Source organism: Sciurus carolinensis, chromosome 12 (assembly GCF_902686445.1).
Source record: "Sciurus carolinensis chromosome 12, mSciCar1.2, whole genome shotgun sequence".
NCBI classification, from domain to species: domain Eukaryota; kingdom Metazoa; phylum Chordata; class Mammalia; order Rodentia; family Sciuridae; genus Sciurus; species Sciurus carolinensis.
The window spans coordinates 32494122-32516751 of NC_062224.1; the positions used below are offsets into that span (position 1 = coordinate 32494122).

Genomic DNA, 22630 nt, shown 5'->3' on the forward strand with positions numbered 1-22630 from the left:
TTTGAAAACCGATAGCTGCATGCGTTCATACAGAAAATCGCACATGCAAAAGCAGCCTTGACAAGTCAGCACTGAAGCCAGAGTAAGTAAAACTAGAAATGGCATTCTTGTTGCATCCTGTTACATAGGGAACCTTTTAACAACATTGAAAGAGCACAGAAATGAAGCTGCAAGGAAAAGAAATGTGAGATGACAAAGAGCAATAGCTGCAGGTCAGTTTACCCCCCAAAATGGTTGACTATAACTTCCATAAATAATGGCAAAGTGAAAATATACTATCAAGTACCAGGTAGGTAGTATCTCTGGGATTTGATAGACATATCAAGAATGAGCTGCTATGCCATGCTGCAATGGAGGATCACTGGGTCCAAGAGTCTGTTTCTGACAGGGCAGAACCAACTTTTCCACTCCCCTTTTCTGAATTGTCTTGGTGGTCCCATTTACTCCCCACCATTACCTGATAAGTTCTTTTAGACCCCAGAGGGCCTATCACACGGATTATGGGTGGAGCCAGTGGACCTCACGGTGAACAAGTGGTTCCCCTCCCTGGGCTGGGAATTCTCCTTCCTTACTCAAGTTTCCATCCTCGCCCAGGAGAGCGTCACCCGGGCTGAACATGCCTTCTTCTAGCCCACCGATTAAAAAGTGCTCACCCACTTCCCTGGGCGTGCAGCCCTTCAGCGTGCCGCTTTCCGTGCCATGGGTAATGGCAGTTGCCTTCTCTCGGCACGGAATCCGGAGCCGAGGTATTCTGCCCGTCATCCAGTCAGTCGTGGTGCAGCCTGTCCCCTTCATGTTCACCAGCCAGCTCCAGCAGCCACTCGTGATCTCCTTGTCAGAAGAGATGGAAAATTCAAACAGTAGCATGCAACTACCTGTAATCAAATCACATGAGAAGCCCATATTATAGAAAAAAATTAAAATTGAACCTGGGATTGAACCACAGGGAACAGATTATTATCCCGAAAAATGTCACTACCCCTTTTAATGAACTCGCTGTGCCCCCCTCAAGCATTGTTGAAAGAGAATCACCCTCGGTCATAGTGCAGCCCGGGAAGAGACCTTTACCTGCGGAATCTCCAGATACCCAAAGGAAGCAGAGGATACACAGATGCTATTATGACGGATGCAATGAAGTATACACTAAAAGCTCCCACTTGAAAGCACACTGACGAACACATACAGGAGAAAAACCCTACAAATGTACATTGGAAGGATACACATGAAAATGTGCTTGGTCTGATGAACTAACAAGACATTTCCACAATGGAATCAAAACTTTCCAGTGTCCATACTGTGACCGTCGTGTCTCCTATTCTGACCACCTTGCCCTACTAGGAAGTGCCACATGTTTTTCTGAAAGCCTCTGTCTCTGCCTCATTGTGATTCTCCACTCTCCTGCCTCTCTCTCAGTCCTCCCTCCCATTATCTAACTCATTTTTTACATGTTCATTTTAATTTTGATTCAACTGGTCTGAATCTCTATATCATTCAAAACTTCCATATGGTCAGTAGTCCACACTCTACTCCTCCCTCTCCTTACCACAGTTCAGAACTAAAGAATGTGAACACTCCCCCCACCCCCAAATGCTAAGCAAACCCTTCTTATAGAAACATTTAATGTAATGAGAATAAGGAAACATGTAAAGTAACATAACCAATTGTTGGTTTCTCCATGTATTCCTTGAAGAATGTCAAAGCAAATGCATTAGAAATACAGTATCCAGCCTGCTAGTCAAAAAACAAAACTTTCTTGTGATAATTTTACAATTTTTTTCTTTTAAATTTATTTGCTTGATTAACTTTTTTTTTATACTGAAGGAATTCTTCAATGATATGTACTACTCTACTGGTAAATATATTCTGATATACAATGACATTTTAAATATTTTTTAGTATTTCTTCATGAATTTATTTTTTGCTTTAAGTTTTATTCTACAGTCATAAAAATGTATGCATCATTTCTATTTTGAGAATTCTGTTGAAGTTAACTTCTGGCACTAAAGATACTTAAAGATAATTAAATTGGCAATAACACCCTGATTAAATTTTTTAACTTCTTTATTTTCTTAGTCTGTCTGCTCAATCAGGCTGGTACAAGAGAACTAAAAGAATAACAACATGATTTCATTTTAGAACCTTCTTGTATTCATCATAAATTTTGACTTTTGCATTTTATAATGTTCCTATATGGTATTTTAGATATATCTTATGAAACTAACCCTATTGTTTGAGTTAAATTGTTTTAAATGTACTCTTAGATATTCAAAATCATTGAGTTTATCTTTTTATCTGGAATTTTAAGTTGATAAATGTATACTATTTATGGCCCTTAATGTCACATAGAAGAGGTTTATTTGAGTTATGGCTTTATGTTAGATTTTTCTTTAAATTTATAGTCATTCATGACCTTTTCAAATGTAGGGTTTTTTTTTGTTTTGTTTTTTTTGTTTTGTTTTGGTTTTTGTTTTTTGTTTTTTTTGGTGGTGGTGTCATTTCTGTTATGTTTATTTTTTGAATTAGTGTTATCCTAATATGAGATTATACTCTTTTTAAACTTCTTGCTGTAATAGTCTTTATGACTTTTTAACAATTGCATCTGTATTATTTGAGTGCTAAATTTTCTATTTTGGCTGTAAGAAATTATCACAAATTTAGGGGCTTAACGTTCTGAGGTTAGAAATTCAAAATGGTTTTCACTGTACTGAAATCTAGGGTCCTGCAAGGTTGTGCTCCTGTCTGAAGACTCTGGGGGAGAATGTGTCCAACTGCTTGAGGCTACCTACACTTCAGGGTTCTTAACACCTTCCATCTTCAACTCTGGCAATGACCAATGGCGTCTTCACATTCTGTCACATTGATAGAGACCTTTATTGCCTTTCTACTCATCATTTAAGTGCACTGTGATTGGACTGGGCAACCCAGATAATGCAGGTTAATCTCCTATGTCAGCTGATAGTAGTCACAAGCCCATCAGCTGTAATAAGTCCCTCTTTTTACATAACATAATATATTCGCAACTGCTTGAGATTCAGATGTGTCATTCTTTGGGGGTTCAGTCTTCTACCTACCACAATGAGTGCTCTCAGTGAATAGTTAGGGTTATAAGCAGTAAGATAAAAATAATACTACAAAATAACCAGTATATGTATCTTGAGTTCTATATTTTAAAGACTTGTTTAATTTTATAAAAATATTTATACTTTTCATCAATTTAGCACTGTGAAACTTCTGCAGTATATAATTCTTTTTATATTTTGTTTGACTTGAATATTCCTCTTTCTTTCCTGGAATATATTTGCATAAGAACCCCATGATAAACATTGCAAAATTTTGAAAAGAACTGATCAATTCTTTAGCTCTTCACAGAAATATCTGTGAGAAGAGAGTGAGTTGGGTTTAGTCACATCCTCTATACTGTGTGGATTTGTTTCTGGCTAATAGAGAATCTGTGTGCCATAGACTAAAGTCCCATTGTCATTAGTCCTTTACATGGTAATTGAGCATTCATTTACTTTAGAAGTGATGTGAAAGTCTCACTATACTTTATGCTATTTGAGAATGTTAGGTCAGTAAGTTTTGCCCCTTAAAATGATTATTTCATTCTCTTTCAGAGACCTGAAAGATACAAAAATTCTTCCATATATTCACTCATTTTTGGTTTCTTCACACTCCAGACTCAATTTTCATTGTATTCAATATTCTTACTTCATGGACTTCTTCCATGGGATGACAGAGAAGTACTATTTCCTGAATATATACCTTTGGTTTGAAAGAAGAGAAATAAGATGAAATGGCTACATTTCTGCCATTTTATATGGCTAAATTTCTGCCATCTTTAATAGAAATTGAAAATTAACCTTTTGCCAGTTGTAAAATGTGGTATGTTAGTGCTGACAGATGGAACATCTAAGTTAGCTCTTTATGTTTAGGCAGTCATTATGATTATATAGTTGATATAATCATTTGAGTACTTTGTTTTATTCAATTGAAACCATGTAACCCTACAAGTGATTTCAGAAATGTATAGTTATTAGAAATATAAAGTCATGCAACACAGTAATTTTAAATTTCTATGTTTTAAATGTTTTACTACTTTAAGGATCAAAGGAAAATACATAATATTTTAGAATTGCAAACAAGTTCTATGAAGTTAAAAGTTAAGATTATTTCATCAAAAATAATTATTGGGCTGTGGAGATAGCTCAGTTGGTAGAGTGCTTGTCTTGCAAGCACAAGGCCCTGGGCTCAATCCCCAGCACCGCAAAAAAAAAAAAAAAAAAAAAAAAAAAAAAATATATATATATATATATATATATATTTTTTTTTATTATAATTACCTTGTAAAAGTGATAGAGATGCACATTATTTGAATACCCATATTTTGCTTAAGTGAATACACCAGGTAGTTTTCCATTAAATGAGAATAATAATGGAATATTTGCTATCACAGCTTTTCTTTATATGTTGTCATTCTTCCTAATTTGTTTCGACATGGAGGAGATGGCTTATTTTTCAGTGCTTATTTATCTTCAAATTCAAGAGAAACAGGTGTAGTGCTTTTAATAGTATGACCATTTTGACAATATTAACTCTGCCTGTCCAAGAACATGGGAGATCTTTCCATCTTCTAAGGTCTTCAAATTCTCTTTGATGTTCTGTAGTTTTCCTTACAGAAGTCTTTCACCTCTTTTGTTAGATTCTCAAGTATTTTACTTTTTTGAGGTTATTGTAAATGGGATAATTCTCCCAATTTCTTTTAGTGGATTTACCACTAATATATAGGAATATGTTTGATTTATGGGTGTTGACTTTATATCTTGCTATTATGCTGAATTAATTTGTGAGTTCTACAAGTTTTCTGATAGAGTTATTTGGGTTTTCTAAATAGAGGATCATATTGTCAGCAGATAGGGATAGTTTGAGCTCTTTTCCTATTTGTATGTCTTTAATTTCATACTTTTGTTATTGCTCTGGCGAGAGTTTCAAGGACTATGCTAAATAGAAGTGGTGAAAGTGGACATCCCTGTGTTGTTCCAGTTCTTGGAATGCTCTCAATTTTTCTCCATTTAGAATGCTGTCTAACATATGTAGATTTACAAAGTTGAGGTGAGTTTCTACTACGCCTAGTTCTTCTAGCATTTTGAACATGAATAAATGTTGTATTTTGTCAATTTTTTTCTGCATCTATTGAAATAATCATGCAATTCTTGTCATTAAGTTGATTCATTGGTGAATTATATATATTGATTTCCATATGCTGAACTAACCTTGAATCCCTGGGATTAAACCCACTTGATCTGGCACAATTTTTCTATGTACATATATGAAAATATGACAATGAATCTCCATGTAATGTACAACTAGAAGACTGGGATCCCAATTAGAATCCAATTAGAGTAGGATATACTCCATGTTAGTATAAATTTGTCAAAATACTCCATTAACATGTATAACTAAAAGGAACAAATTTTTAAAAGAGTAAAGAATTGAAGGTTTACTTCACATCTACTTATTTTATTAGCAGTATCATCAGTTTAGCTTAAGTTCCTTTGTCTAAGATTAAGAAAATGGAAAGAGAAATAGGTAAACAACTCATCAATTTTCTAATGTGAAGAAATTGTATCATTTCTTTTACAACTTAAATCAGGCTTTCAATAGTTCAGTTTTAGTGTTTTAATTTGTTACCAAAATCATTATCTCTCATGAAATTCTGTTAAGGAATTTATGTAAGTTATTGCTTAAGAGCATGTTATTGTCAATCATATTTTGCACATTGCTTTCCAGAGAGTTGTAGAAAATTGAATTGCTTTTGTATAGTTTCCTATCTACATTTGGAATGTGATATTTATCCCACAATAAATTTAGAGCCAAAGTTTAATTAAAAGTCTGTGAAATTGGTCAGAATACACTTAGAATGATCAAATGACAATTTGGAAACAAAGTTTTCCCTTATCCAGTTAGTACAGAAATTTGAAATTATGAGTTTAAACATCAAAAACTCAGAAGCAAAAATTTTTCTCAAGTATTTTTAAAGTATTAAAGGATTTCAATACTGAGGTCATGCAGGGATTATCAAAATCTTTGATCTTTAATTTGAATCTCTAATGTCTAATATCCTCTACAGTGATGTGACTATTCAGTGCTCCTGCCTCTGATCATTGTTTGGAAAAGCAGTTTAATTTCTATCTGGAAGAAAAAGTGCAAGTAACCTGTATGGGAAACCTAAATAGCTGAGCCAGAAAAATAAAATTTTCTTCTTTTAGTTTTATAGCATATGGTACTATTTATTTAGAAATGGTTTTCTTAATTGTCTTAATCAAAATGATTGTAGTGAAATTAGGACTAACCCTAATACTTTGTGTAGATCAGTGAGATGTTATAGAAAGATGATGGTCTGATTCTTATCTGCATAGATCCAAAGCCTTTTTTACAAAATGAAAAAACAATTTCAGTCGGGAAAAAATGAGAGGGTCCTACACACAAGAATTTTTTTCACTTCTTCATTGAATATTTATTAGGTGCAAAACTTTGTTTTCTTTTATTTTCTCTTAAATTGAAAAAATAAAATTATATCTTATATAACATGATATATTGAGAAATAATTGTGGGATGAATAAATCTAGTTAATTAACATTCACTATCTCATAAATATCATTTGTGTAGTGAGAACAATTAATATTCATTCTCAATATATTTTAATACATTATGTACAATATATTATGATTAACTATAGACACTATGTTGTATAATAGATTTATTTCTGTACTTGCTAGGCAAAGCTATCATGTATTTAATTTCAATGGAAGTGTCTTCAGAACCCTTTTTCAAACAAGCATATATATGTATCAACTCCTTCTTTCTCCTTATTTTAATTTGTCAATGTTCACACATGTAATATTTTAATTAGGAAAGTCCAACATGGGTTCTAATAACAATTCTTCTACTGTAGATTGAATATCTAGTTAACAGATATTTTTTCTGTTTAAAGCCATGTTAAGTATAAAATATTGCAAACTTTGAACACATTTTTTATCACACTCCAGTATAATGAATATGACCTGATATTGAGAGATACAATATGATAGTATAACATGGGCACATACTGATTTACAAAATAATGGATTTCATTGTGGAATATTTGTGTATACATTAAAAAAATAAAAACTCATTTGATCAGGTCCACTCCTCGATATCTTACCTGCACTCTTCTCTTCCCTCCCTCTGAACACTTATCCTTACCTTACTGGTCTGGATACAAGTACCTTACAAGTACCTTCATGGTGTATCCATACCCCCAAATTTTTCTTATGTTTCCTTGTTTAACACATATGGGAAAACATATTTTTCTCTGAGTATCAAAATTGTCACCACCAATTTCATCTATTTTCCTGTGAATGACTTAATTTTACTCTTCTTTATGACTGATTAAACTTCATTCTATGTATATACAACATTGTCATTAACCAAGGATTTATTGAGATGCACCTAAGCTGGTTTCATAGTAAGCTATTGTGCATTGTGCTGTAATAAACATGGTTTTGCACGTTGCTTTAAAGTGTGCTGACTTTAAATTATTTCAATAAATACTGAGGCATTGTATAGCTCGATCATATGGTGGTTCTGTTTTCAATTTTTGAGGAACTCCCTTTTCTACAATGCATACTTTTGGCACTTTTGTCAAGGAATAGATGTCCAAAACTGTGTTGGCTTTTCCCTTTGTCTTCTATCCTACTCCATTGGTCTGCATGTTCATTTTGGGGCCAGTACCATGCAGTTTTCATTAATATGGCTGCATAGTATAATTTGAAATCAGGTATTGTGATGTCTTCACCATTGCTTTTATTTTGCTCAGGATTGTCCTGTTTTTTCTCTTCATGAGTGTATATCCTAGCCTCTCTATGCCCTCTCTTTTCCACCTTCCTTCACAAGGTTACTTATAATGATTTTATGTCTTAAGATGTATGTAAGTTGAGATGAACTCTCTCACCTTCCTCTACTACCATATTTGTCCTGCTTGTCCTTTGGAAGATCCTCTCATCTAATAATAAGTATTGTTCTCCCTGGAAAATACTCCTTTCTTCTTGCTTTGAAAATTTTAATCCACTAATTTCTTTTTTTCTAGATCACCTATTAACTCCTTGCATTAATAAATATATCTTGCCTTTTCTTTTACATCTTTTAGCTCTAAATCCTAGGAAATATTCTCAAGTGAGTCATTTAACTTCTTTTTATATATGTATAATGTTTCTAATTTCTTAAATGTCTAAATAATTTTAACTTGAACAAAATAATATGGTGTGTGTAATTTACTCAGAACAAAATTAGTTTTATATTTAATTTTTCCTCTGTATCCTTTGCCATAAGGAAAATGCCAGGCTTTTTAAAGATATCTTGAAAATAATGTTTCCTTATATTAACATCTAATAAAACAATGCAAACTGGGAATAAAATCAGTCTATTCAAATCTGTACTTATGTGTCCAATTATGTTAGGTTTTCAGCTCAAGGATCTTCTAATCAAAATTATCTTCAATATTCACCAGAAAGAATTGACTCTAATTCCTGAAGCTCTTATCTTCCTACTATCAGATTTTCTGCAATGATCATGTCCTACCTACACCCCCAAAATCTGCACCTTGTTTCCTCACACCTGTTCTCAGACAGCCACATTTTGCTGCCCTTTTACACAGAGAAGTAAACCTGCCAGTGAATGATATGTTTATGGACCTTTATGGATTCCAATTGGTTGTATTGTCAGTTGTTTATGGATATAGGCAAAATAAAAGAAGTCATTATTGGCATCCTGTCATATGAACATATCCAATGTGCCCAGTAGACAGCTCTTAGGCTTCCTGCTACTCATATCCTAGGACGCGTACCCTTTTTCTTAGTCAGGAATGGCAATGCCTATAATTCCAGTGACTCAGGAGACTGAGACAGGAGAATTGGAAGTTTGAGGCCAGTCTCAGTATTTTCTAGTTCATCTCTTCCAGTTTGGTGACATCAGAACATTTTCAGTAACTTTCTTGTTTCTAAAAATCTATCAGAGAAAGTAAGGTTCACTTGTTTTGAGATAGACTATGCAATTATGTCTGAGGAGACTAGGTTGAGATACATCAAAAGCAAAAATATTTTGTATATATATGAAAGATAAAAGTTTATTTTTAGTGTATTTCATCAATAATAACTTGTCTTTGTTAAAAACATTTGATCTGATTGAGGGAGGAATGTAAGCATGATATTTGTGTGATGATCCTTCTGCACTAGCAAAGTTATAGAAACAGTTTTCACTTAGAAATGTTCCATATTGCTATACTTATAACCAAAGCAAATAGACCAGGTACACATGCCAGCCTCTAAGATCTCAACAACTTGCACACCTACACACAAACACATTCTTTTACATACACACAAATAAACATTCTAAGATAAGTCAAAGATGGAAAATTTAGTCTTAATGCTAAAAAGACACTCATAAAAAGTTAAAAAGGTTAAACATTCCTAAATATACCAAAAAATTTAGATGTTTTTTATTTCCTTTTTTTCCTATGGTGTCTTCCTTCTATTGGGGAAAAAAAAACCTTATATGACTGGAATAGTTATACAAACTTTGGCCTACATTTTGTACCTACACCATTGTGGGTACCAAATTCCATCTGTCAGTTTCCTTTCATTATGACTAGAGATTTCCAGATCATGGACTCTCCAGTTCAGCTCTCAAGAAGGCATTTCAGGGGTTACAGTCAAATAACTACAGTCTTTAGGGGTCTCCCAGAAACATATTGCTCTTAGAATTATGAGGAGAAGGTACCTTTCTATTGCTATGCAGAAAATTACTGTAAATTTAATAGCTTAAATCAATATGAATTTATTATCTCAGAGTTTTTATGAGTAAGGAGTCTGAGAGCCCAACTTATCTGGGTTATTGCTAAGGGTCTTTGAATTTACAGCCAAGATGTTCATTAAGCTGGTTTTTCATCTCAAAATTTGGCTAGGGATAAATCCATTTATGACCCCATTTAGAATATTGCCAGAATAAGTGACAGAATTAACTGGGGCTTGACTCTTACAGGGAGTTGCAGAGTTAGGACTTTAGAGATAGCTTGTTAGAAATATGTGTCCCCCTGTTCAAGAGAAAGGGGATTGTGGAGAGAAAATATCTCTGGTCAGAAACTATACTTGTTCAATATGGGAAGTAAAAGAATTTAAATTAAATATGTAAAGAAAGGAAATTTGAAAAAGAAAAATTAAGCTATTTTCATAAGTGCTGTGAACTGATCTCATCACCACAAGTGTCTACATTTTGTCAAAGGAAGACAAGCTATATCTAAAGTAAAATTTCACCCTATATATGGACTTAGTGTTCCAGTTTTACATATCTGATGATAAATCATTAATTCAAATTGGATTTTTAAGATTCAAAGGGAATTGAGAACATAAGAGAAGTTCATAGAATTGATACCTTCTTCTCCCACTTTTATTCTTTCTCCTCATTTTCTTCTTCCTTCCTGTGTATCTCCCTTTTTTGGAAGCAATATTTAAGGTATGTAATTGGAAGACATAATGTAGGGTTGATGACAATGTGTACAATTTAAATTTGAACACACATTTTGCTCAGGAATGATCATTTTACTTATATTTTAAACAACTAAGATGATTGGCTTTTAGAAAATATCTATCAACTAAATTATTGGATAAATTTCTCTTTTCTTCCAGTTATACTAAGTATAATTATAACTACAGTTATATAAATAAAATATGTATATATAGCATACAATGAGGTATTTTGATATATATACATATTTTGAAATGATTACAATTAAAATAATTGACGAATCACCTCCCAGTTACTGCTGTGTGAGAGTACATACAGAAAAAATACTTAACATTTATTGTCTTATCAAATTTCATGTATATTATCATATAAACACACACACACACACATACACACATACATATATTTCATTCAGTCTTCACATCTTTATTACCTTTAAATGAAAGCTTATACTCTAAAAGTTCTGTTCTTCTCCACTTCTTAGCCCCTGATATCTCCTTTCTGATGTTTTTATGTGAGTCCTTTCCATTCCACACAAAAGTTAGACAAGGTTAGTATTTGTCTTTCTATACCTGGATTATCTCCTTGAACGTCATGTCCTCCAAGTTCATCCATGTTGTTGCAAACAGCGGGATTTTCTTCTTTCTTAAGACTTTTTCTATTTATCTTTCAGTCCACATTTTGGTTGTTTCCAAATCTTGGGTATTATGAATAATTCTGCTTTTACATGGAAATGCAGATATCTCCTTAAGATAATTTTTTTTCTTCAGATGTTTACCCAGTGAGATTGCTGCATCATATGGCAGTTCTATTTTTATTATTTTGAGGAAACTCCATACTGCTCTTTAATATGACTATATAAAATTTATAGTCCAACCAACATATAAGGATTCCCTTATCTTCCCATTCTCACCAATACTTATATTTTGACCTTTTGATAATAGTCATTCTAGCAGGTGTGATGTGATGTCCCATTGTGTTTTTTATTTGCATTTCCTTTATGATTAGTGATGTGTAGCACTTTTTTATATACCTGTTGGTCACACGTATGTCTTATTTGAAAAAAAACAAGTCTATTCAAGTCCCTAGTGCATTCGTAATCAGGTCATTTTTTTATGATTTGTACTAGTTTCTTATATATTTTAGAAATTAACTTCTTATCACATATATGGTTTTCAAATATTTTCTCCAATTCAGTAGGTTACCCTATTATTTTGTTGATTGCACAAACTTCTTTGTTTGATAAGAGTTCTACTTTTATAATACTTTCATTGCCCGTTCTTCTGTATCATATCCAAAAGTCATTGCCAAAAGCAATGTCATGCAGCTTTTACCCTATGTTTCTTCTAGGAGTTTTAGAGTTTCAGGTTTTAAGTTTTTTTTAAATTATTTTATTCATTTTGGGTTGATTTTTCTATATAGTATATGATAAAGATACAAATTACTTTTTTTTATATGAGTACTAGTTTCCTCAGCAACATTTACTGAAAACACTAGCCTTTCCCCATTGTACATTCTTGGTGCCTTTGTAAAAGGTGGCTCACCATATACACATGCATCTACTTCTAGGATTTCTTTTCTGGTCCACTGGTTTTTGCAACTGTTTTTATGGTAGTACATATGGTTTTTATTACAGTAACTGTGTAAATTATTAATTATATTACAAATGGTTTTGTAATATGACAATTCCAGTTTTATTTTTCTTGCTCAAATTACTTAGTTATTTGCAGTCTTTTGTGACTTCATAAAAAATTAGGATTGTTTTGACTATTTCTGTGAAAAAATAGTGTCATTGACATTTAGATAGAAATTATATTGAATGGATACATCATTTTAGATATTATGATGTTTTGACAATTTTATCTTCTGATTATCAAAGCTTTATATCTTTGTTTTTATAGAGTCTTTTTATTCCTTCATGAATATTTTGTACTTTTCAATGGGTAATTTTATTAAGTATTTTATTCATTTTCATGCTGTTGTAATTAAGGTTTGTGTGTTTGTTTTCCTTCTTTCCTTCCTCTTGCTGGGAATTTAATTCAGGGCTTTCTGTGTTCCAAGTATATGCTTGGCCACTGAATTATACAAGTTCTTAATTTCTTTTCAAGAGGATTTATTGTTAGTGCATGGAAACACAACTGATTTTTATGTGTTGATTTTATATTCTACAACTTAACTTATTTGCTATGCTTAATACTTTTATATTGGATTCTTTAGGATTTTCTACATATACAATTATGCAATCTATAAAATAAAAATTATTTCCTCCTTTGATATTTAGATCTTTTAAATTTCTTTTTCTTTTCTGATAGCTCTGAGTAGAACTTCCAATACTATACTAAATTGAAATGTTGAGAGTTGGCATTCTTGTCATACTCTTGGTCTTATAGAGGAAAAGCTGAAAGCTTTATGACATTAAATGGGGCTTGTCATAAATATAATAATTGTTATGCTGATTTACATTCCTATTATACCTAATTTGTTCATAATTTTTCAAAAGAAGTAATGTTGACTTTTGTCAAATGCTTGTACTATTCCATTGAGAGGATGACATATCTCTTATTCTTCATTCTGTCAGTGTGATATAGCAAACAGATTCATTTGGAAGTGTTTAAACATCTTGTATCCCAGGGATAAATTCCACTCAAATAGGGCACGAGATTCCTTAATGTGCAGTGCTTCCAGTTGCCAGAATTGAGTCACGAATTTTTGTGTCTGGGGCTCATTATGAGTCCTGTAATTTTCTTTCTTTCTTCCTCCCTCACTCCCTCCCTCCCTTTACCCTTCCTTCCTTCCTTCCTTCCTTCCTTCCTTCCTTCCTTCCTTTCTTTCTTTCTTTCTTTCTCTTTGTTTCTTTCTTTCTTTTACTTTCTTTCTTGCCTAGTTTTGATTTCAGGTGACTGTGGTCTCTTAAAATGAAGGAAAAGTGTTCTTTCCTTTTCACAGATCATTTGAATGCACTACCAAAAATTTTTCTTAATATCCACAATGGAACTTTCTCACCAACATGGAGATTATTAATGGAATAGAAACATTATGTTTCTTTTTCAATAGGAACAACTATATTAATTATTAATTCAAGTCAACAGTGATTGTTCTAATAGCATTATAGCAGATTCTGAAAACTGGAACATTATATTATTAGAATTTATTTATATACCTAAATAAAGATAAGTAAAAATAGAAGGAAGACTCACTTTGTGATCCATGTGGGAAGAGAATTGCCAAAACTGTAAAATCAAAATTAAAAGAATAGATTTTGTCATAATTGATAATCTAAATATTTATACTTTGAGGTGTTAATCTATGCTCCTTAGATATTTAAGAGTGTAGCTGAGGAAGTTATTTATTTATTTATTATAAAAAGATAATGGTCTATGACTGAAAATGGGAAATCTACTTCAATATAATATCTTATGAAATTTTCCCTACTGCTCTACTTCATGATTTTCAGCATGTTAATTTAGTTCTCTGCTTCTCTGTAGGGAGTTTTTAAATGAAAACAAAAACTTAAAAAATATAAAATGTACTGAAGCTGCAAGTATTTCCATTAGTCTCTAGTAAGCCTTATCATTGTGTATTTGCCTTAATTTTAGAGGTTATTTTATATTTGATTTTAAACAGCATTTTAAAACCCTATGTTTCTGGCTTATGTCAACAACAATAAAAAACATTGTGGAGAATTTTTTTTCTTTTCTATCAACAATTGGGATAAAAAAGATTTGCACAAATGCAAGTCCATTGAATATTTCTGATCTTTTTTGATTAAAACAAAAAGCAAAATTTCTCAACCTCCATGCTACTGATAGTATGATAATTCTCTGTGAAGAATGATTCTGTTTATTGAGGTCAACCTTGGAATATTTTTACTTGTAGTATCATGTTAGTGCTTAAAGTTTCAGATTTTGGAGCATTTAAAATTTTGGATTTTCAGCTTAGCAATGCTCAATCTATACCAACAACAAAATAGATAATTGAGAATTGTATAGTCACTAATATGTGTGACTGGAGTTTATGTCTGATGCCTTTGTACTCTGCCATTGTTGAGGAATATCAGCAACAGTTGGCTGACAGGATTTGGTAGCTTTAATTTTTTTTTTAATTATGAGACTTTGATTCTGTCATGACCAAAAATTTTAAGGAAAATTTAATGATTCACATTTTTCCTGAAATTTGTTACCATTGACATATGATTCAGAGAAATGGAGACTTTGATTCTTATGTCATGGGCCCAATCTGCTTATTTTGTAGCAAGTACTTGACCTGATACTAAATATCTAAAACCTTGGTTCAAAAATGAAAGATCAGATGAAGAGTATATAGCTGTACTTTGTTAAACTCCTCTTAAAAATTATAGGCATATAATCTCATGCTATATAATTAGAAGTTAGAATATAGTTTTCCACCCATAGCTTTAAACACTCTCAATCTAAAGCAGAACCATTTTCAGAATCAAATTCCTGTTGAAAATGTAAACATCAGAATTCTTCAGAAAATATATATTCATGGAAGCTGTGCCATAGTTGAAGTTATGTATTATTGTCACCAATAATGAGGTCTCCCCTCATTGGATCTGTTCCACAAGTGCAACAATAATACTCACCAACCCAGTGTTTTACTAGGCTGGACACTTGCTGAAATAGCCAAGAGTGTGAAGGCTAAGCACTGTGTGTGGGACTCCAGTGGGATGCTGCTGGCAGGATGAGCAGGAGCAGCATCCTGAGGACCTGCAAAAGCACAGCTTCAGAGGACACGGGCAGGGCAGCAGAATGCTAGGGAGAAGCCATGATAGACTGCACATCTTCCCACAGATTTTCAAAGAGCCAGAGGTACTTAATGAAGGTGGTCACTTCCCTGTCACATTTGAACAGTTTTTAGCATGTGACTCTGCTTATATGGAGGACTCCCAAGGAGACTCTGGTATCCTATGGAAAAGGGATCCTTTTGATAACAGGCAGCTCTAACTTGTAATGAGGGAATTTCAGGGTCTCTGAAAAACACAAATCATGTTTCACTGATGCAATTTTTTGTTTGTGCTTATAAATATTCTCAAGAGGATAAGGTGAACCCGTTGAAATATTTTTTTAATTAGGAAAATATATGTATAGGAGAGATTTTAAGGAATGATATGAGGTACAGAATGTGGTAAAATGTTTTAGATGTGAGCCATCATAGGGATGGACAGATAGGTTTCAATGCTTTTTAAGCAATTTCCCTTGGCCAAGGGAGTTGAGGAATGGGCTGTAAGAGAACAAAAAATGGAGCAAGATGGAGGGCATTTACTGTCGATTAACTGTGTTTTTTTGTTTTGTTTTGTTTTGTTTTAAAGACCAAATCAGCTCTTCCTGTCTGTGCCAGTGTGGCACGTGGTGCACGCGGGGTGACCAAGGCTCCCCGGCTGTGTTCTCAGGATGACAGAGTGGGACACAGACACACCTGCAGTTGCAGAGACCCCTGACATCAAGCTCTTTGGGAAGTGGAGCACTGATGTGCAGATCAATGACATTTACCTGCAGGATTACATTGTGGTGAAGGAGAAGTATGCCAAATACCTGCCCTACAGTGCAGGGTTCTATGCGGCCAAGCGCTTCTGCAAAACAGTGCCCCATCATGGCGACTCACCAACTCCATGATGATGCATGTCCACAACAACGGCAAGAAGCTCGTGACTGTGCATCATCAAGCATGTCTTTGAGATTATCCACCTCCTCACTGGTGAGAACCCTCTGCAGGTCCTGGTGAATGCCATCATCAATAGTGGCCCCTGGAAGGATTGGACATGCATCCGGCGAGCTAGCACTGTGAGGAGGCAGGCCGTGGGCTTGTACCCACTGCGCTGAGTGAATCAGGTTACCTGGATGCTGTGCACAGGAGCCCATGAGGCTGCCTTCCGGAACATCAAGACCACTGCTGAGTGCCTGGCAGATGAACTCATTAATGCCACTAAGGGCTCCTCTAACTCTTATGCCATCAAGAAGGATGACCTGGAGCGTGTGGTCAAGTCCAACCGCTGATTTTTCACCTGCTGACCAATAAACTGTTTTCCTTTGGGGACAACTCCAAAAAAATAAAATAAAATAAAATAAAAAATAAGGACCAAATCACTTGTATCTTTGAGATTGCTTAATAATTGTACATTTTGATGTTGGTATTTTTAGTTAGTAAAACAGCAAATCAATGTGCAAAATAAACTAAAAGATGGTTTGCCACAGACCCAAAACTGTGAAAGTAGAGAAACTAGCATATTGTGTATATAAAAATTGAAATAGTGCATTTAGTTCTACTTTCTACATATAATACATTGGTTTCTGAGCTTCTTGATAGATAGGGATCATTCAGACAAGTTTCTAATGGCAGTTGGCTGATGTGCTACTTATTTATTATAGTGAATAACAGCAATGAAGTGCCAGGCAATTCCAGAATAGCTACAAAGAAAATATTCTAGAAGCTTACATTTTTAATCATGTGTATGTGTGTGTCCACATGCGCTAATTTACTGTTGGGTAGGAGAGCTGGATAAAAGCAAAGAGGGGCAGCTAGTAGGGATACCAAACCATGAGAAATTACAGTCAGACCCTTATGTCTCCAAAGATGAAGCTGTGATTAAGAAACAAAATGAAATAGACTAAGCACACTTCTTTATCAAACCCTGAAGAACTGAACAGAAGAGAGCTGTTGATGTTGAGCAGGAGAGTTTAGGGGAAAAGAAGATAACTTCTGTTTAATGGTTTGCAAGGGAGTTTCACTTTTGTCATTTGGGCTGTCTAATACTGGGGGAAAGGGAGACGACACATTGTTATTCACATCTGTCAGATGAGAAAAGGTTTAGAATTAGTGAGTTGGTTAGGTTAATACAATAAGCAGTGGACTTGGGATCACACCCAGCTGACCCTGGGCCACCACACCTGTCCCACTGTATTAAGCACTCCACATTACACACACCATACTGTCTACACCTTTAAGTGGAATACTCAGAATCCATATATAGCATGTGTTGAGTCTGACTCTGGTACCAGGCTCTATAGTATAAAGTAAAAATGTAAAATATTGGGTCATCATTAAGACCCTAAAGAAAAGCTTTAACTGCATGATATTTGCACAACTTGGGATGAGTCTGGAAGAGCAATCTGTCATGTCATAGCTTCCCTTGTTACAGGTTGGCAATGGTTGACAGGCATAAGTGATGGACTTGGTCCAGGATAAATCCCTTCATGTTTATCTGCTCTGCTCTGTCATGTAAAATAAGCTCCTTTTTTGTATCAGATGGCCTCTACTGGGCAAAAAGCAGAAGGATCCAAAAGATCAGTCTCATGTAAAAAAAGAACCACAGGTAGCGTGGTAGATGATTACACATTGTTTATTTCCTCAGTTGCTGGGTATGCCAGGATTAGCAGACACAGATGATGCACATGTAAGGGTTACTGTACCATCTGTGCCTCTTCAGATGTCTTGTGAGAATACCAAGTGTTCCTGACAAGGGTTAATGTGGCTTGCTCACCCTCGCAAATCCTATAGTTACCCTTCCTGAATAGAGGCATAGGAAGCAATTTCAGAGCTGCAGGAATTCAGTTTAGGCAGGTTTAATGGAAGAACAGACACTTCAGTATTTTAGGAACCCTTTCTTACTTTATATGTTTCATGAACTTGTCCCTGCTCCTACTGCCTCCAGTACTGATAGTACTGCTTGTACCTTTTGTATATTAGCAAAACTGGGAAATGTCAAATAGTCAGCACTTTATTTCTTAAAGTTTGTTGAAGACTGTTAATGACATAGTCCCAGTAACTTATGCAGAGATGAGGGTGATCTCCTCAGGCTTAGGTTGTTGACATTTTCTAATAATAAAGGCAAGGTTTATCCATATATGAATTTGAAAGCATTTATTGCTTCCTAGCAAAGAAAATGTGCAAGACTTAACATTTAGAAATGATGAAATGGATTGAAAATATAGTAGATGAAGTATGATAAAAGTTTACTGAAAGGTAAAATTAGCTCTTTGGCAAAACAGAGAACACTGAAATATTTAGCTAAGGTGGTCAGAGGAAGAGTATTTGCTTAAAGAGGACGCAGGTTTGTTTGTTTGTTTTTTTTGTGTGTGTGTGTAATACTGAAAGATGTAATACTGAAAGATGTAATACTGAAAGATGATGTAATACTGAAAGATGATGTAACACTAAAACCTAAACATGAAATGCTCTGAGTACTTTATACACACATCCACACACTTTCTGTTTTGAGTACATTATCCCAAAAAAAAAGTGGGCCAAATCTGGTTTTGCCTGTTTTCGTATAGCCCATGCATGAGCTAAGAGTGGTTTTTATGTATGTATATTAAATAGGTTAAAAAAACAAAATAATATTTTATGACTCATGAAAATCATGTGAAATTCAAATTATTGTATCATAAATAAGTTTTATTGAAACTCAGTCATGCTCATTAAACTTAAATATACATATTTGCATATTTATAGCAGTTTTTGCCCTGAACTAGCAGAGTTGAATAGTCATGACAGCAATTGTATTATTTTTACATTCTCCCCAACAGTGTATAAAGTTTCTATTTCACTACATCCTTGCCAACACTTGAGTTTTCTTTTTGATTATAGCCATCTAGTGGGTTTGGAAGTAGTGTCTCACTGTGGTCTTGATTCACATTTTCCAAATGACTAATGGATGTTGAAAAGATGTTGAACATCGTTTCATATGCTTATTGGCCATTTTTCTCTTTGGAGAAATATCTATTAAACTTTGTTTTTCAATTGGGTTCTTTTTTATTGAGGTTTCAGACTTCTTCATGTGTTTTGGATACAGATCCTATATCTCAGACATATAATTTCAAAATATTCTCTCATTTTGTTGGCTTTTCTTTTCACTTTCTGTATATTGTTTATAGCATTAAAGTATTGAATTTTGATGTACTCCAGTGTTTCTACTTTGTTGTGGTTGCTTCCTTCTTCAGTGTCATATCTAAGAAACCATTGCTTAACCCAAGGCCATACATATTTTAGAGAGTTTGAAATATATGTCATTATATCCACTTGCTCTTACATTACATTCCTTATAGCTAGTACTGCATTTTTTTAATGCAAATCATTCAAGAACAATACATGTGAAGCACCTTCTTGTAATAGGTGGATACTATTCAACAGTATAAGTATACTCTGTTCAACCATTACCTGTTGATAGGCATAAAGCCTTTCTATTTCAGTTTTTGCCACATACAAAACTGCAAAATTTGTATGACTATTTTATTCTGGCACCATGAGTCATGAACAATGTTACCTAGAGTGGAATGGGAAGATTCCTTCAAAATCCAAGTTGCTAAAATTTGCCTGCCAGGAGAATATGAACACTAGTCAGCTGGTTAGGAATAAGAATAAAACCTGCTGACCAAGTGTTTTCCATCCCAGAATTTTATTTCATAGGCTGAGTTGCCTTCACAGTCTGCTCCTCTTCAGCAACTTATTCTCTTAACATTCTTTATGGTGGGAGAATAGACTGTTTCCCCCATCAAGAAAGAATGAGACAGACACCAAGAAAAGCATGCCAGTGCCCCTGTCTTCCTGGAGTGTGTGTGTGTGTGTGTGTGTGTGTGTGTGTGTGTGTGTGTTTTATCAGGCCCTAATAAAAAGAGGCTGTATAAAGATTATGTGGATCTCATGTGGTGATGTGCTGGCTGATGGGCTCACTGGGGAAATTGGGGCCTGTGCTGCCTCTTTGCTCTGGTCCCTGGCATTCAGTTTCTTGTTTGTTATTGAAAGAGATTGGCAGGACTGAAACTGGGGCAACTGATGTTTTTAAAATAATTAATTATGACCAAATACATTTAAGAAGGAAAAGTTCAACAACTAAAATTTGAGTGTAATTTTTAGATCACTTATTCCTAGTGGTTCAAAAGAAGTGAAAACCTTACAGGAGCTTTAACTGATGTCCTGGCCCTGTGAGATCAGTGTTATCATAATTAATGGTCAGCTTCTCATTTAGAAGAACCAGAGTAGCAGATGAGGGTTTTAGTATCTTTATATTCTTTTGAGAGCCCAAGTGGCCTATCATATTGACTCTTCACTAGAGTACACTTAGTCTCCATTTAATAAATCTTCAAATGGTTGCCATTATTTAGACTTTAGGTAGAGGGACACATTAGGGCCATAGAAACTGATAGAGATGCCAACCTATATTTTAGCTCTTCTAAAAACATTTTCCAAAAGTTTTAGGATCTGTTGTTTCTTGACATGAGCTAAAGTAAGGCAAATAATTTGTAGGAAACTGACAAAGAGAAGTGGCTTTGAAGGTAACCCCTGCCTTTTTCTCTTTTTTATTAATGGAAACCTTAAAGCATTTCAAAGTGCAGAAAATAGTTGTTCCCCTCCCTGCCACCCCCACGATCCTGTGACCTAGCTTCTCAGAGCCCTCTTCGTTTCATCATTCCACCTGGTTCATATGGCAGCCACTAACTACTTGTGGCTGCTGAGCATTTGCACAGTGTCTAGTCCCTATTGAGACATGTTGCAAATGTCAAATGCTGCCTCAGAGCTGCTCCAGCAGCCTGCTCTCCCTCCTTGGGGCCTTCTCAGGGAGTTCTTCCCTGGGCCTCATAGCTAAATAACCTTTCCTACCTCTGTGGAAGTCCCTTGTTTGTTTCCTTTATATTACTTTGACAAATTATAGTTATTTGTACCTATTAAATTTCAGTCTGACTCCCTAAGTCCAGAAACAGAAGGCCCTGGCATGGAATTGGTACCCAGTGATGACCTAGTGAGCAAACACACCCCAGCAGGAACAAATTCTCAACTCTGGCAGATCCCAGTACCTCCTTTTCACAAAACCTGTATATCATGGCATTGTTTTCTCTCTCTCTGGTAGTACTAGGGATTGAATCCAGGACCTTGTGCATACCAGACAAGCACTCCACCATTGAGCTGAATCCCCAGGTTATAGTTATTTTTAAAAATGAATATAATACCCTAACTGTAACATTAAAGAGACATAGAGAAAGTAATTTGTCATAAGATAAAATGCCTTTTTCCCCTTTCCTCTTTCTAGTACTGAGAGTATAGATTGTGTCACACTAACCCACCAGCTGATAATAGTTCTAAACTCTGGCTAATGCCTTTATAACACTAATAAGCATGTACACACACAGGAATGATGGTCCTGAATGGCTTGTTTCCTCAGTTTATTCAGGTGTCTGAAAGAGGTACCAGGGAGGCCTTGTCTTAGACAAAACAGTAATCTGCTAATGTTTAGTTGCTCAACACCACCCCAGCAACTAAGCCTTTGCCCCACAGCACTTCATATTGCTCAACACTGGTTTTTATCTTCTGTCTCCTCCAGAAAGAATTCCCACAAGGGCAAGGAATGCTTTTCTCCTCTGTTGGGTGCCTAAACAGTGCTCAGAATCTATAGAAGGTGCTTGTTCATATGAGTGACTGCTTTACTTCTTGCTCTTGCACTTTGTTTCTTCAGCAAGAAGGACCTATGAACAGCTGGATTGGGGACAACTGCAAATATCTGGCACACCAGCCCATCATGGAGTTCAAATGTCTCCCTGAATAGACTTTTGCCCTTGTTCCTCTGTGCTGGGAAATCTGTATTAAAGGAAGATGATATAGTAGAGGAAAAAACACATCCCCATGACTTGGGAATCTCTTCATCTGGCAACCATATATTAAATGCTATTTTCTTTAAATAAGCAGAGTGATGATTGGTTTGATGGGCGAATGAAAGGTTCTGGTGGAGAGCTGACTTGATTTGAAGTTGAGAGATACATCATCACTGTGAAGTTCTGTCGATGTTAATTCTTAAAGGAGGAGAACACATGTGGATTAATTTTAATAAAATCCATGCTTTGCTCTTACTGCTACTTGTTGTAAAGCATCTTACCAAGCAAAAGAAAACAGTTTGAAAAGCTGAAGAGATGGCTCCTCTTGGAGAACGCTCACCTGGCATATGCAAGAAAACAGTTTGATTGCTAACAGGATTCCTGTATGCTTCCCAGGATGGCCTTGAACTCCTGGGTTCAATCAGGCCTGCCTCAGCCTCCAGAATAACTGGGCCTGCAGGTGCATGTTCCTG

At 34.8% G+C, this 22630-nt stretch overlaps 2 pseudogenes; both read left to right on the forward strand.

Moving 5' to 3' along the window:
- Window positions 1-327: 327 nt before the first annotated feature.
- LOC124961198 (Krueppel-like factor 3) lies at window positions 328-22111 on the forward strand (annotated as a pseudogene).
- On the forward strand, window positions 15969-16571 carry LOC124961674 (40S ribosomal protein S5-like; annotated as a pseudogene).
- Window positions 22112-22630: the final 519 nt, after the last annotated feature.